The sequence below is a fragment of the Phaethon aethereus genome (genome assembly GCF_964289735.1).
Source record: "Phaethon aethereus genome assembly, chromosome: Z".
NCBI lineage: Eukaryota > Metazoa > Chordata > Aves > Phaethontiformes > Phaethontidae > Phaethon > Phaethon aethereus.
The window spans coordinates 35,982,918-35,999,141 of NC_138577.1; positions in this window are offsets into that span (position 1 = coordinate 35,982,918).

Below are 16,224 nucleotides of genomic sequence, written 5' to 3' on the forward strand. Positions count from 1 at the left end.
TTGCTCTCTTCTGTACCTTCTGCTCTTTCAGCAGGATACCTACCTATTAGCCTTGCAAAATATATTAGCTGGATGTCACTGGCCTGTGTAACTGAGAGTGTAGTAGCAGATTTGGTGAGTCTGAGTTTACTTATTTGTGAAGTCAACGTAGACAGCTTTTTTTTTTTTTTTTTTTTTGTGCTACGGTCATACACTAAGAGCTGTTCAGAAGCTCTGGATTGTTATTGTTATTCTGGTGAGCAGCAAAGGGTCAGTGAATTCTGAAGTCCAGGCATGAATTTTCAGAGGTATAATGAAGAAATTGCTCAGAAACTATCAGATCCTCTTGTCTCACACGTCTTCCCTAAATCGTATGTTGAACGCAATACTACCCTTTCATGTTAGTTTCTTTTATCTATTTATTCTGAGATGTATTTTTAGCTCTCACCAACTTTTGTCTCCAGTCCCTGGTAGCCTTCAATCTCCATGAATCATTCCCTTTGGCCAAACTTCCTTATTGTTAGCTATCCTTATTTGGAAAGTACACCATGTAATACCCTTCTGGCCAGGGGTAAGCAGCTATGCTAAAGAATGTTTAAAATTTTTCGTTTAATATAAAATATTCCAAAATGAGCCAGAATACGTCTAGAGAGACTGATGGTCTAACCGCCAAGAGAATCACTGAGGTCAAACATAAAATCATTTATCATTATTCTGCTCCAATAAAGCAAGCTGGATTTTTAGCCTGCTTTTTCTTTGTATTTTTTAAAATTTATTTTAATTTTTACAATTATTTACAAAGATGCCTGTGTCAGTGCAGCTTTTTCTGGTTTTCTGTGCCTTATTCAGTTGGCTTGTATCAAGCCCAACTTCCCTTCTCTTTAAATAATTTGAAGAGTATGTGGCTGAAATGAGAACAACATAAAGAAAGCTGTGTTTCATCTTGCTATATGTGAAGAAGTCAGAAATAGAGCGATTTATCGTTTTGTGTGTGATGTCATTATCAAGAAGAAATAGAAAACTTTAGTAACTGCAGAGAGAACACTTGATGACTTTACTTCATAGCTCCTTCAACATGATAAAATTCAATTATTCTGTAGCCAAACCCATTCCTAAAAAACTACTTTTTGCCAAAAATTAATGTAAATGTTTTCCTCTTCCTTCTACAACCTGTGCTTCAAAGTCATGTCTGTCACAGGAATAAAGCAGTGCCTCTTTTGAATCTTAGGAACAAGGGCTGTCCTTCAAAATTATAACCAGATAAACATTGTCCTCTTGGCACAAAGGAAATGGAGGATTTCTCTGATAATTTGTCTATTTCATGAAGAATAATTGGTAAAAGAGCAAGGTACAATGTACAAAGCTTCAGTTGCCTAAATATTGATGAGTCAAACAACAAGTTCCCCTGTTTAAAGCTCCACATCTTTTCAAAACTTTCCCAGAAAGCTCCCTGTCTCTGAGCTTTCTTCAGAGTCATATCCTCAGTGCCTGTTTGGGAGGTGCTTGGCTTTCTGTTCTTTGCTAATCTTTTCAGTGATGTTTCTGTACTTTCTTTCTCTTTCTCACATACACACATACACCTCTCTACTGAAAAAAAACCAACCAAAAAAACCCAGAACAATCCAAACAACAAAAAAACCCAATAGCCTAGCAAAATCTTATCACCCACATACAGCTTTATTTTAGAAAGTGACATGTGCCTGTGCTTTCAGTGACGGCTGCTACTTTTTGTAGAGGAATTCAAAAGTTGCTTATTACAGCTATCTATGAGGAATAGAGGTAGTTACTCTTACCTACTGCAGTGATGTTCTACCCAGTCTGCAATAACATAAACCCAATATTCATTGTCAAGATACAGTGCCATACTTTTTTCTATTTGCTTGTTTGTTTTTCCCTGCAGATACTTCCATGGGTAACATTAGTAGGGTTTTCTAGGGTTGGTTTTGTTTTTTGTTTTGCATCTTTTTTTAACATACATATACTTTTAATGATTTGTACTCAAGAAAGTTATGAGATACACCATACTTGATTTATTACATTTATTCAAGTAATAGAGAAGTAAAAAGAACAGGTAATACCTATAAGCTTTCCAGACATGGACAAATTTGAAAAATTGGCACTCAGGCTCTGCTAGGTAAATATGAGTGACAGGCACATAGAGGTATGTGTTAAGTAAAATATACACTGACACAATAGAGCTAAGAGAAACAAGGGAGTTGAAAAAATATAACCTTCTCTGTCCAACTGCACATTTAAAAACAAAGTACAAAAGACAACACAAATTTGTACATACAAAGTAAGCAGCTAGTCAAATAACTTATCTCCTTTCACAGATTTACTAAGAAAGAGACTTACATACTTGGATTTAAAATACAACCCATATTCTTCTTTAAGGTTGTGTGGGTTTTTTTAATTACAGGAGGATGCAACTACAATAACTAAGATTCCTACTGACATAAATACTAAACATAAGTAAACATTCCTTATCCTGGTACATTTATAGCATCAGCAAAAGCATCCTCTGGCCTGATGAGTTTAGGCTGTAAATGAACAGGGAAGTCAGACAATGGAGACAGCGGAAGCATTTTCTACCTTTTACAGTCAGAAAAAGGGAAGAAAGATTTGCCAACATTTGTCTACTCTGCAGCCAGATGCTGCTGCTTTTGACATGGGGATTCAGGATGAAAAACTCATAATAAAGTAAGAAAGCTTGTTTCCCAACCTACAGCCAGGGCTTGAAACAGAGTAGTTTATTGAAACTTGAAACATTTATTTTACTGGGCTTCTATTGGATGTTGTTTAATAATGAGGATTTGTAACACAGATGCTCTGTGAAACAGAACAGGAACAAAAACTACAGAATTTTCTTCATACTCTCTTTCTAACTGCCATCAAAGAGCAGTGATTCAAACCCTGCCAGCCATGGCTGCACTTGAACTAATGACTTAGGAGTGAAAAGACTCTACAGTCTATTACTAACCTCCTGAGTCATCTGGGCTTTCAACCCTTTTTTAAAGCTATATTTACTGGGATCAGAACAGTTGCCCTTCTTAGAATAGATTTTATGGTGAAGCCCATAGTCCAGAGTTCAAGAGTCTTCCATTTATAAAGGAATAAGTCATAGTGTCCCTGTACAATCGCTTTCTGACAGCAGGGCAAAAACTTGCTTATCCAAACAACGGGATATAATTAAAAATTTTATCCTCCTATGTTAGATATCTCAGCTTTCTATCAACTCATGTATAAAAACAAAAGCCTTCTCTCTTAATATCTCTTTTTTTTCATTGTTTACTTATCTTAATAAAAAATATAAAAGGCTTAGCTAAATAAAAAAAATTGTAATTTTGTATTACCATGTTAGCTACTGGAACAAATGAAAAAATGAGGTCATGAGAGAAATAAAGAAATACAAGAGAGGAAAAGACTATTTACATCAATATATTGTGTTCATCAGCTACCACCCATTTTAGAAAATTCATGTCAATTTATTTCACAGGGCATGTGGAATATGGTTTTCCATTTTCTGTCTTTTGCAATTCAGAAGTATTATTCATTCTCCTGGAGCATTGGAAATTGAGAGAATAACTGTTACATGCAGATTTTAAAGGCCCTTCTTATATCATGGTCTTCATATGTGTTTTGCAAGTCATGCTGCAATGCACAAGCACACAAGTGTTCACACACAGGCACATTTCTGAATTCTGATGCTGAAATTCAACATTGAACTCAGAGTGGAATGGAGCACATGTGCCAGGGTCACCTGCATATGTTCAGACAGCTTTTCTATAGCAGAGAAGCAGTGAACAGAAGCAATTTTGCTGCACTGTGCTTCACACAGCATATGGCAGATTCAGATAATAATGCTAACACAGAAAGAGGAATGCTTTCTAGTCTCTAACAGTTATAATGGAGAATATGCTGTGATACTGAAAGTTCCATGAAGAGGAAATATAACAATACCTACTCCCAGTGTGAACAGTCCGCTTGGCATGAGACTCTGCCTACTTCTAGAAATACCCAATTCTTACTAAGCACATAGTAGACTCTGTAGTCTTAGCTTAGGCAACAGCAGCCTTCTATCATACTCACATGCTGTCACTTGATTTGTACAGTCGTTTCCATGGTCATAACTGATATTTATCCTTACATAATTTTGACAGACACCTAGAAAAAAGCTTCACAGTTGCTAAGTGTTATCACAGCAATTGCTCTTCTCTTCTAGTAAGTACACTAACATATTGTGTTGGAGCACTGCTCCTTTGAGGGTTGGAGAAAGTTCCTAAAATCCAGAAAGTGCAAAGAAAGACAGAGAAAAAATTTTCTTTGTGTTTCCAACTTTCACACTATTGCTACACTGGTAGTCAGTGCATCTTAGGTTGTCACTCAAGTTTGAGTACTGACACTATCATAACCTCAGTGCAAATAATTCTTTGGCATATGTGAGCTACTGTTTCTTCCTATGTCTGGGGAGGTATGGGTCTTTTTAATGGGAAGGTCTAGGACTCCTCTGCAATTTTCTTTGGGAGATTTTGTCTGTTCTTCACAAAGAATAATGAAAAAGGAACTGGTGAATATTCAGCACACAAGTTACTTCGCTTATATCTTCTCCATGATGTACCATCCCGAGTCTTAATGAAGCCTATGTTCCAACCTACATCTTCATCTTGGTAAACTGGATAAGATTTAAAGCACTTTTAAATCTTGCTCAGAACTTCTTTGTTCAGATGAAAAGAGGTAATATATAAAAAGGTCTAGAATTAACTATGCAGTAAAGATATACACTCTCTAGGAAAATCTACAGAAAATGAGTTAGTGTGTTAATTGAACCCCTAAGTGGTTTAAAAAAAGTGTTCTCTATAAATATTTGTTAATATAAGTAAAGATTACTGTATCTTTTTTTCCTGGCTTATTTTCAGCTGCAGGATATTTTGGTCATTTATAAAGCAGGTTAAAGCTCTAACTTTTATGTATGAATGCCTGTTCAGCTGGAAAAAAATCTATTTGCAACTACAATTCGTCCAAGAGTCACAACCATAAGTTCCAGTGCATGAACATCACTCCGTCAAGAGTGTAGCAACTCTCTTAACAATTAGAATTTTCTTAGAGAGGCAGTATTCCTAGGAAATTTAAAATTCCATTCAACAGAGCAGGAGGAAGGAAAAGTAAATTATGGTAGAGTCTAGTATTTTGCAAATCTTTTGAAAACCAAGTTATGACTCTTAATTTCTGTAGAAATTCTTTAATACCTTTATATTTGTAGACTGAATGGTAGCTTCTGTTTCTTGAAAAACGGATGTGATCGGGATAACTGCTTTCACGTTTTAAAAGATCTGTACTTGAACACCATGTAGATGTAAAGACTAGAAATTCCACAAAGACTTTTAAAAGACTGAATGCAGATTTAATACTCCATCCCAAAAAGCTGAGCTCTTCTGGGGTCTCAAAATCTTGCTATCCTGCATGAAGACATCACAATATACAAAAATCAATGTGGAAAGAAGCTGTCAACAAACTATTTCTAAGGATATTTAGAGGCAGTCTATACATACCTAATTAGGAGGAGACAAGGAGAAATAAATGCATTCAGAGACACATCTACACTGGCTAAATCCTCTTTATTTCAAGTTACAGTTCAAACATTCTTACCTTATTTATTCACACAATTACTTTGAGTCTAAGTCTGGAATACAATAATAAAAGAGTACATGGGCCAGTATAATTTACTGAGTCAATTCTAAAGGTGTCTGGGAAGTCAGAAACCTCATTCCAGTTAGATTTTTCCCAGTCTGTCTTGTTACTTAAAACAATTTCATTTAGGCAGATGATTTTAATTTACTTTCTAAAGCTGATTTTGTAAGACTTCTTTGATATTTTGTGGACCTGTAATTTTATGAGAGCCGTAAATGTCTGTCATGGTTTAGCCCCAGCCAGCAACTAAGCCCCACGCAGCCGCTCACTCACTCCCCCACGGTGGGACGGGGGAGGGAATTGGAAGAGTAAAAGTGAGGAAATGCATGGTTTGAGATAAAGACAGTTTAAAAGGGAAAGCTAAAGCTGCGCATACCAGCAGAGCAAAACAAGGAATCCATTCACCACTCCCCATGGGCAGGCAGGTGTTCAGCCATCTCCAGGGAAGCAGAGCTGCATCACGTGTAATGGTTTCTTGGGAAGACAGATGCCAAAACTCTGAATGTCTCTCCACACCTTCCTTCTTCTTCATCCCAGCTTTATATACTAAGCATGACATCATATGGTAGGGAATATCTCTTTGGCCAGCCTGGGTCGGCTGTCCTGGCTGTGTCCCCTCCCAGCTTCCCAGACTTCTTGTCAGCAGGGCAACACAAGAAGCTGAGCAGTCCTTGACTGCTTAGCAACAACTCAGAACATCAGCATGTTACCAACATTTTCTCATCCCAAATCCAAACCATATCCTCATACTAGCTTCTATGAAGAAAATTAACTCTACCTTGGCTGAAACCAGGATAATGCCACAAATGACACTTAACACATAATATTTTGATTGAAAGTATTCCTGGTACCAGGGTGAAACGTGTTGCCAGATATTGAAACATATTCATACTTCCATTTCTTCTTACATTACACCAAGTTCCTTATGAGTTTGATTAGATTAGTAAAACATTATTCAGAGTATTCAAAATCATATGCTTTGGTAATTTAAAAATTCTTGTACTCTTTTCTTCAGCAGCCTTCTGCCTTCTATGCTGCACAGCTTTTCTCATGATTTGTCTGCTAAACTAAGGCAAATAAATCTTTACACAGACTCAAGGCAGGCTTACAGGTCGTCTTCAAAAGGTTCTAATAATGAAAGCAGCACAGAATGAAAAAGGACAGAGAAAGAAGACACATTGTTCTGTCCCAAATACCCAAAGAGACTCTTTCAAATAAATTCTTTTCATTTTGATGTTTGAAAAGGAGTTGGAAACTGTAACTACACAAGGCCAAACAGTAGAACAAAGATTCAAGTATTTAAATGTGGCATGTGCAATTTTGTGAGATGTTTCTGACAATTGACACAGTGCAAAGGAACACAAGAAAAACACCATCAGACAGTCCTTTAGGGAAAGACTAATTTCTGTCTTGATTCCTGACAAAATTGAATTGGTTCTTCTGTTTACCACCCTCATTAACCACACAAAATTTTTAAAAATAATAAACAGACCTTTAATTAAAAAAAAAAATCTTCTCACAGTATCTTTTCTTAAAGTACACTTCTAAAGCTACCCTTAAAAACATTTCTGCTAATCTAGGAGTACTGTATATTTTCATCAGAAATCATAGATATTATGGATGTGGAACCTAATGGACATCTATTTCATTCTGAGTTTTGGAAAAGGTTAAGTTTTGTTTTTTGAGGTAAAATTATTTTCTACTCTGTCCAACTTTCCTGAATAATCTGAAGTGCATGTTATTCATATTGAATTCAACATAATGAATTCTCAAAACAAAATATATCTGCCATAGTGCACCAGAGCCAGGTGTTGTTATATATGATGCACAGCCAGGAAAGGCATATACTGTCCAGGTAAGCAATATGTGCTCAAGAGGAATGAAGGACCATTAATGGATCTCCAACTAGTATATGTCACATGAAATTTATACACTCATATCAAGTTAATTTATGCAGAAGTTCTAGGCAGATCATTTGCCTTTGGTAATAATATTCATTATAAATTAATTCCTGCTGATTTTTTTTTAAATAAGCCAATATTTAATTTAGTGTAAATGTTTGCTCTTTATCTTAATAATGAAATTTATCCCCTAGAACTACCCTGGCCTGATTCGTGCTCTTGGTTGTATCTGACATGATTATGTTGCAACATGCCCTAACAAGCAGTGCCACCTTTCTTACTATAGCTTTCTAGTGTAGCAAGATGACCACTCATTCTCTTTTCTTGGTAATTGTAACAAGATTTTGGGATCCATGCTCCTGAAGAAGCATTGCAAGAATCTAATTTTAAAACACAAATATATAACAGAGTTTTTTTAACAGGGACATATTGCTACAGGTAACTGAAAATCTAATCATAAGTGGAGAACTGCACATTCTGAAGATATTTTCTCAGGACAAAAGGGACTTAAACACTTTTGCTGAACACTAGTGATGTAATTATTAACAATTAACAATGTGTCAATAAAGTCACTATCATCAAGTTTCAGAAATAATTTCATTTAAATAAATCACAGAAGTCCATTTCTTTTTGTTTGGAGAGTCAGTACAAAAAATCTGCATCCATGTAGAGCTGACATTTACAGATTCTGAAAACAGAGTTTAATGGAACTGTGTCTTACGTTGCACAAGTAAATTGTAAGAATCGTGAAAAAAAATTGTTTTCTTCCTGCATAATATTTTGTAATGGTACTTTCAGAACACATCTGACATAAAATATTTCATTCTGTAACTAGGATAATAGATTTCATTTATTGTTGTTATTCTTGCATGAAGACCTCATACTTGAAATTTTGGTCTGAAATACGACTTTCACAAATGCGTAACACAGCAGGTTTTCAACAAATGTTTGAGCAAAATGCTGGTCTGAGGACTATGTGATATATAAATTGTACTTTAAAACAACATTTTGAGCTACATATTTTGAATATAACAAACTGAGAGCATGACAGGTAAATACAGGTTACCTTTTTCATATATTGTTGAGTCCTAAGGAGCTCATGTACTCTATAACCTTCCCATACTGAATTTTGACTAACCTCTTATTTACAACCTGAACAGACCACATAGATCCATCAGACTTCTCAGTCAGCCTGTCCAGTGTTTCTCTATCTGTTGCAGTAAATAACTTTCCTGATATCTAATGGGAAGCTACAACATTGCTTTTAAGATCATTACTTCCTGTTCTTTTTTTCATGGATGTGGAAAGATTGTGTTCTTATTTTATAAACTTGAAGACTTCCATACTTGAAAACTTCTGTCCTTGTCCCTGCCAGTCCTTCTTTAGACTAAAGCATTAGTTATTCTCATAGATCATGTGCTTTCTACTGCTTCTCTGTGCTTTTTCTGATTACCCTCTTGATGTGCAGTGTCAGACCTGGGAAAAATATTCCACCTAATGCTTGACCCAAAACTCAGTATAATGGTGTTTTATAAGCTGTTGTGACCTTCTTTCTTTTTTTTTTTTCTGTAACAGCATCTTTTCACTGAAATCATTATTCTGTGATTTGTCTGTTAGTGTATTAGCATCATATCAACTCTACAGTGAATAAATTTTCAAATGTTTTCTTTAGATTCAGTGACATCTAGGAGTTCAGAGGGGAAAAAAGGCTTGTGGGAGACTTCATATAAAACTATCATATAAACTTGAGTTGAAATGCTTAAACTGGTACATAGCATAATGGTATATATTATGTATAGTATAGTGTATATATAAATAATAGTATATAATAGTATAATAGTGTGTGTGTATATATAATAGTATAATGTAATGGATTTTTTTTTAATTCTTCATACATGTTCATTTCTACACCTGAATTCCATTCAGGAAAATACTCAGCAAATATTGTTGGTCTTAAATAAATTCTGGCATGTTCATAAAAGGAATGAAACTGTGCTGTATCAATGGCTTCCAGCTATGAGACAACCTGTTGCTTCATTTGAACAATGCGGTTCAGCTTCATTGAATTAATTTACTTTACCCCAGAGGACTGCTCACTTGTATGACAACATTGAGCAATTCCAGGCTGCTGACTCATTCATAAAATCTTCTGCTACTTTATTTAATTGTACTGCAATATTTGAGGGAAATTCAGCACCACAAAAAAAGGAGTGTTTCCATCAGTGTTCACTGTTCATAGTCTTCTGACATTTTTGTTTTCCAGAACAGGCATGAACATGTGCATATGCCTTCTCCCTGAGCACACATGTTCCCTCAGGAAACTGAGTGCCTTTACATAATGGAACAAGAACAACAGCATCCCTTCCAAAGGGGGGAACTGGAATATACTGAAATTGTGCTCAGGGGCAAAAGAATCCCACTTAGTAACCAGGTTTAAACCATTCAAAAGAAGAAAGACAGAGGAAGAAGAGAAGGAAAGAATTTTAATGGTGCACAGGGCTGTACTTGTTGCTCATTGCTAATCCAATCAGCTGATTTATATGTGACACAAACCTAGAAAGCAGGTATATAATGTATGTCCCAGCCAGGCCACGGAAACAAGTAGATTTTACCATCCTTAGTGTAGCCCTGGTAGATGATACTTGCCCCCACAGCATTCTCCCAGAATCAGAGAATCACAGAATCACAAAGGTTGGAAAGGACTTTTGAGATCATAAAGTCCAACAGTGAACCCAACACCACCATGCCCACTAGACCATGTCCTGAAGTGCCACATCCACATGTTTTTTGAACACTTCCAGTGATGGTCACTCCACCACCTCCCTGGGCAGCGTGTTCCAATGCTTGACCACTCTCTCAGTGAAGAAATTTTTCCTAATATCCAATCTAAACCTCCCTTGGTGCAACTTGAGACCATTTCCTCTCATCCTATCACTAGTTACTTGGGAGAAGAGACCAACACCCACCTTGCCACAACCCCCTTTCAGGGGGTTGTAGAGAGTAATAAGGTCTCCCCTCAGCCTCCTCTTCCCCAGAGTAAACAACCCCAGTTCCCTCAGCAGCTCCTCATAAGACTTGTGCTCCAGACACCTCACAGCTTCATTGCCCTTCTCTGGACACATTTGAGCATCTCAACATACTTCTTGTAGTGAGGGGCCCAAAACTGAACACAGTATTCAAGATGTGGCCTCACCAGTACCGAGTACAGGGGTATAATCACTTCCCTACACCTGCTGGCCACACTATTTCTGATACAGGCCAGGATGCTGTTGGCCTTCTTGGCCACCTGGGCACACTGTTGGCTCATATTCAGCCAGCTGTCAACCAGCACCCACAGGTCCTTTTCCGCTGGACAGCTTTCCAGCTGCTCCTCCTCAAGCCTGTAGCATTGCATGGGGTTGTTGTGACCGAAGTGCAGGACCCAGCATTTGGCCTTATTAAACCTCATGCAGTTGACCTCCACCCATTGATCCAGCCTGCCCAGGTCCCTCTGCGGAACCTTCCTACCCTCAAGGAGATCAACACTCCCACACAACTTGGTGTTGTCTGCAAACTTACTGCTGGAGCACTCAATCCCCTCATCCAGGTCATCAACAGATATTAAACAAGACCAGCCCCAGAACCGAGCCCTTGGGAACACCACTTGTGACCGGCCGCTAGCTATTCACCATGACTCTCTGAGCTTGGCTGTCCAGCCAGTTCTTTACCCAAGCCACGACCTGCCAGTTTCTCCAGGACAATGCTGTGGGAGACACTGCCAAAGGCTTTACTAAAGTCCAGGTAGACAACATCCACAGCCTTTCCCTCATCCACTAGGCAGGTCACCTGGTCATAGAAGGAAATCAGGTTGGTCAAGCAGGACCTACCTTTCATGAACCCATGCTAGATGAGCCTGATCCCTTGGTTGTCCTTCACATGCCCTGTGAGCACCCTCAGGATGAACCTCTCCATGACCTTCCCCAGTACAGGGCCCTCCTTCTGGGCCTTCTTGCAGACAGGCGTCCCATTGGCAAACCTCCAGTCACCTGCAACCTCCCCTGTTAACCAGGACTGCTGATAAATGATGGAGAGTGCCTTGGCAAGCTCCTCTGCCAGCTCCCTCAGTACCCTCGGGTAGATCCCATCCGACCTCATAGACTTGTGAATGTCCAGGTGGTGTAGCAGGTCCTTAACTGCTTCCTGCTGGATTATGAGGAGTTTGCTGTGCTCTCCATCCCTGTCTTCCAGCTCAGAGGTCTGAACATCCTGTGGATACCTGGTCTGGCTATTAAAGACTGAGGCAAAGGCGGCATTAAGCACCTCAGCCTTGTCATCATCCTTGGTGACAATGTTCCCCCCCACATCCAGTAAGGGATGGAGATTCTCCTTGCCTGTCTGTTGTTAATATATTTGAAGAAGCATTTTTTGTTGTCCCTTACGACTGTGGCCAGATTGAGTTTTAGCTGGGCTTTTGCCTTTCTAATTTTGTCCCTGCTTGACCTAACAAGATCTTTGTACTCTTCTTGAGTTGCCTTCCCCTTCTTCCAAAGGTGATAAACTCTTCTTTTTTCCCTGAGTCCCAGCAAAATCTCCCTGTTCAGTCAGGCCAGTCCCCTTCCCCACCAGCTCTTCTTACAGCACATGGGGACCGCCTGCTCCTGTGCCTTTAAGATTTCCTTCTTGAAGGCTGTCCAGCCTTCCTGGACCCCTTTGTCCTTCAGGACTGTCTCCCAAGGGACTCTCTGAATCAATGACCTGAACAGGACAAAGTCTGCCCTCAGGAAGTCCATGGTAGCAGTTTTGCTGACCCCTCTCCTTACTTCACTCCGAATTGAGAATTCTACCATTTCATGGTTGCTAAGCCCAAGATGGCCTCCAATCATCACATCTCACATGAGTCCTGCTTTGTTTGTAAACAGCAGGTTAAGCAAGACACCTCCCCAGGTAGGGTCACTTACCAGCTCTGTCACGAAGTTATCCTCCACATATTCCAATAATATAATGTCTTGCTTGATCTCAGTTGCGGTTATTGGTGTTGATAAAAATGAAATATATGTTGTTACTTTAATGAATGTATTGGGAGCAAGTTAAGATAGCAGGAATAATAGTTTTATTTACAGCTCCAGGACAAATTACTTTAATGGTATGGCCCAGAAACACAGATATCTAATCAATGGGATAGAAAAACTAGACAGAAAAATGGACAAAAAAATCCATTTCTGAATATGATACCTATTTAGAGGTGAAAATGGCCAGCCTTCCTTTCAACATTTTCTGTTTTGGGAGATTTCTGACCCAGCTTCTACTAAAAGCAAAATGTCATCAAAAAACATAATTCAAACATGGAAAATAGGGTAAAAAAGTATGGTGTTCTCTTTCTAAAATATTATTTTTCACTGAAATAATATTAATTTATCATTTTATATGGAAGTGTACTCATCCAGACAGCATCAGGTGATGTGTTGAAATGAGCCTGGAACCCATGTACTTTAGAATTTCAGTATATGAAATGTTTAAATACTAAATGTGGTAAAGAATGTTCTTGCAGTGTACATAAACAGGTTCTCTCATTACACACATACGTGTAGAGTTCTTGCTCTTATTTAGTTATTTATTTATTTTAATCTAAGTGAACTTAAAGAAGGTGATAGAAGATACAGTAAATAATGCTTAGTTTATGCACTATCCTGGAAGCTGGTTTTGATTATTGAAATAATGATGTAAATGCACCTGATAATCTAAATCCAAGACTCCTACTAGCTCAATATCAAGCTGTAAAGTTTATGCCTGAATTCTCTGAACCCTGACTCACATCTCTCTAGAGAGTTTCCTAAAATAACCTAGCAAAAGCTGGCCCAGCACCTTTTCCTGGACAGTCTTAATATTATTGCAGTTTCTCAGGTCAATACTCCGTTCTAAGATGAGACTGTCTTTCTTAGAACATCTTCATTGAATGGCTGGGTTGTGTGGAGAGTAATCAGTCACTTTCTTGGTAAAGAACAGCTAAAATTTATCGCTTTTTCATTCTCTTCTGTGCTGACAAGTGCCATAAGAAAGTGAAGACATGCAGTTTATAGGAATATCTTTACTGTATTTGGTAGAGTCACTGAGAACACAGATTCTCTCATTTTGCAATACAGGAAATCTTGATCAAAGAGCTGCTACCAACAACAGGCACAGTGTTGATTAAGTCTTTATCAAACATCTGAAATGGCAGGAAATTTATGCATATACTGATGAAGATTTTTTTCACCTCTGAAACGAAGATCACCTGGTCCACCCCCGCTGCCAAGGCAGGATCACCCAGGGCAGGTTGCGCAGGAATGCATCCAGTCGGGTTTTGAAGGTCTCCAGAGAAGGAGACTCCACAGTCTCTCTGGGCAGCCTGTTCCAGTGCTCTATCACCCTCACAGTAAAGAAGTTTTTCCTCATACTGAGGTGGAACTTCCTGTGCTGCAGTTTGTGCCCATTGCCCCTCATCTTATCACTGGGCACTAGTGAAGAGAGACTGGCTCCATCCTCCTGACAACCAGCCTTCAGATATTTATAGACATTGATAAGGTCCCTTCTCAGCCTTCTCTCCTCCAGACTAAACAGCCCCAGGTCTCTCAGTCTTTCCTCATACGAGAGATGTTCCAATCCCTTAAACATCCTCGTAGACCTCCGTTGGACTCTCTCCAAAAGTTCCCTGTCTCTCTTGAACTGGGGAGGCCAGAACTGGACACAGTACTCCAGATGAGGCCTCACCAGCTGTCCTGGTTTCAGCCAGGGTAGAGTTAATTTTCTTCATAGAAGCTAGTATGAGGATATGGTTTGGATTTGGGTTGAGAAAATGTTGGTAACGTGCTGATGTTTTGAGTTGTTGCTAAGCAGTCAAGGACAGTCCAACTTCTTGTGCTGCCCTGCTGACAAGAAGACTGCGAGTACACGGGAAGCTGGGAGGGGACACAGCCGGGACAGCTGACCCAGGCTGGCCAAAGAAATATTCCATACCATATGATGTCATTCTCTATATATAAAGTTGGGACGAAGAAGAAGGAAGGAGTGGATGGACGTTCGGAATGATGGTGTCTGTCTTCCCAAGAAACCATTACGCGTGACAGAGCCCTGCTTCCCTGGAGATGGCTGAACACCTGCCTGCCTGTGGGGAGTGGTGAATGGATTCCCTGTTTTGCTTTGCTTGCGTGCGCGGCTTTTGCTTTACTTATTGAACTGTCTTTATCTCAAACCTTAAGTTTCCTCACTTTTACTCTTCTGATTCTCTCCCCTGTCCCACCGTGGGGGAGTGAGTGAGCGGCTGCATGGTGTTTAGTTGCTGGGTGGGGCTAAACCACGACACCAGTGCAGAGTACAGGCAGAGGATAACCTCTCTTGTCCTACTTGCCACATTCTTCTTAATGCACCCCAGGATACCATTGGCCCTCTTGTTCACCAGCGCACATTGCTGTCCCATGGAGAGCTTATTGCCTACCAGGACTCCAAGGTCTTTCTCCATGGAGCTGCCTTCCAGCAGGTCAACGCCTAACCTGTACTGGTGCCTGGGGTTGTTCCTTCCCAGGTGCAGAACTCTACACTTGTCCTTGTTAAATTTCATGAGGTTCCCCTCCGCCCAACTCTGCAGTTGGTCCAGATGGCAGCACAGCCTTCTGGTGCATCAGCCACTTCTCCCAATTTTGTATCATCAGCAAACTTGCTGAGGGTACATTCCAACCCTTCATCTAGGTCATCAATGAAGATGTTGAACAAAACTGGAACCAGTACTCAACCCTGGGGAACATGACAAGCTACAGGCCTCCAACTGGATTCTGCACCGTTGACCACAACCCTTTGAGCTCTTTTGCTTAGCCAGTTCTCAATCCATCTCACAGTCCAACCCATACTTCCTGAGCATCACTATGAGGACGTTGTGGGAGACAGTATCAAAAGCCTTACTGAAGTTACAGTCAGTAGTATCTCATAACATTATTACCTCTGTGATTAGCACTTTATTCCTATGCTTTCCATGTGAGAAGCTCTTCCCTTCCCTTCCCTTCCCTTCCCTTCCCTTCCCTTCCCTTCCCTTCCCTTCCCTTCCCTTCCCTTCCCTTCCCTTCCCTTCCCTTCCCTTCCCTTCCCTTCCCTTCCCTTCCCTTCCCTTCCCTTCCCTTCCCTTCCCTTCCCTTCCCTTCCCTTCCCTTCCCTTCCCTTCCCTTCCCTTCCCTTCCCTTCCCTTCCCTTCCCTTCCCTTCCCTTCCCTTCCCTTCCCTTCCCTTCCCTTCCCTTCCCTTCCCTTCCCTTCCCTTCCCTTCCCTTCCCTTCCCTTCCCTTCCCTTCCCTTCCCTTCCCTTCCCTTCCCGAGAAGTTTTTCCTCTTTTTTATAAATACCACAAAGATCTCCTGGCTTTTATGTTTTACCATACAATCAGCTTTATTCACTCTTGCTTCTGTGGGCTATGTGTGTCAACAATTTGCAGTATCCTTCTGTTTATAAACTAATTCCTGAAAGCAAGAAATAACTAAGAGAAAAGGAAATAAGCTTATTTTGATGGAGAATATTAATGGTACATGTTATGACTGTGGTACCTGTGGAAACAGCGTGTTGTTAGAAATTAAAGTGTTTCCAATACTTTCATCCTGCAGTCAAGCAAATGGGAAAACAAAGGTCTACAGCAACAAATGGTATTCTGTAACTGAAGCA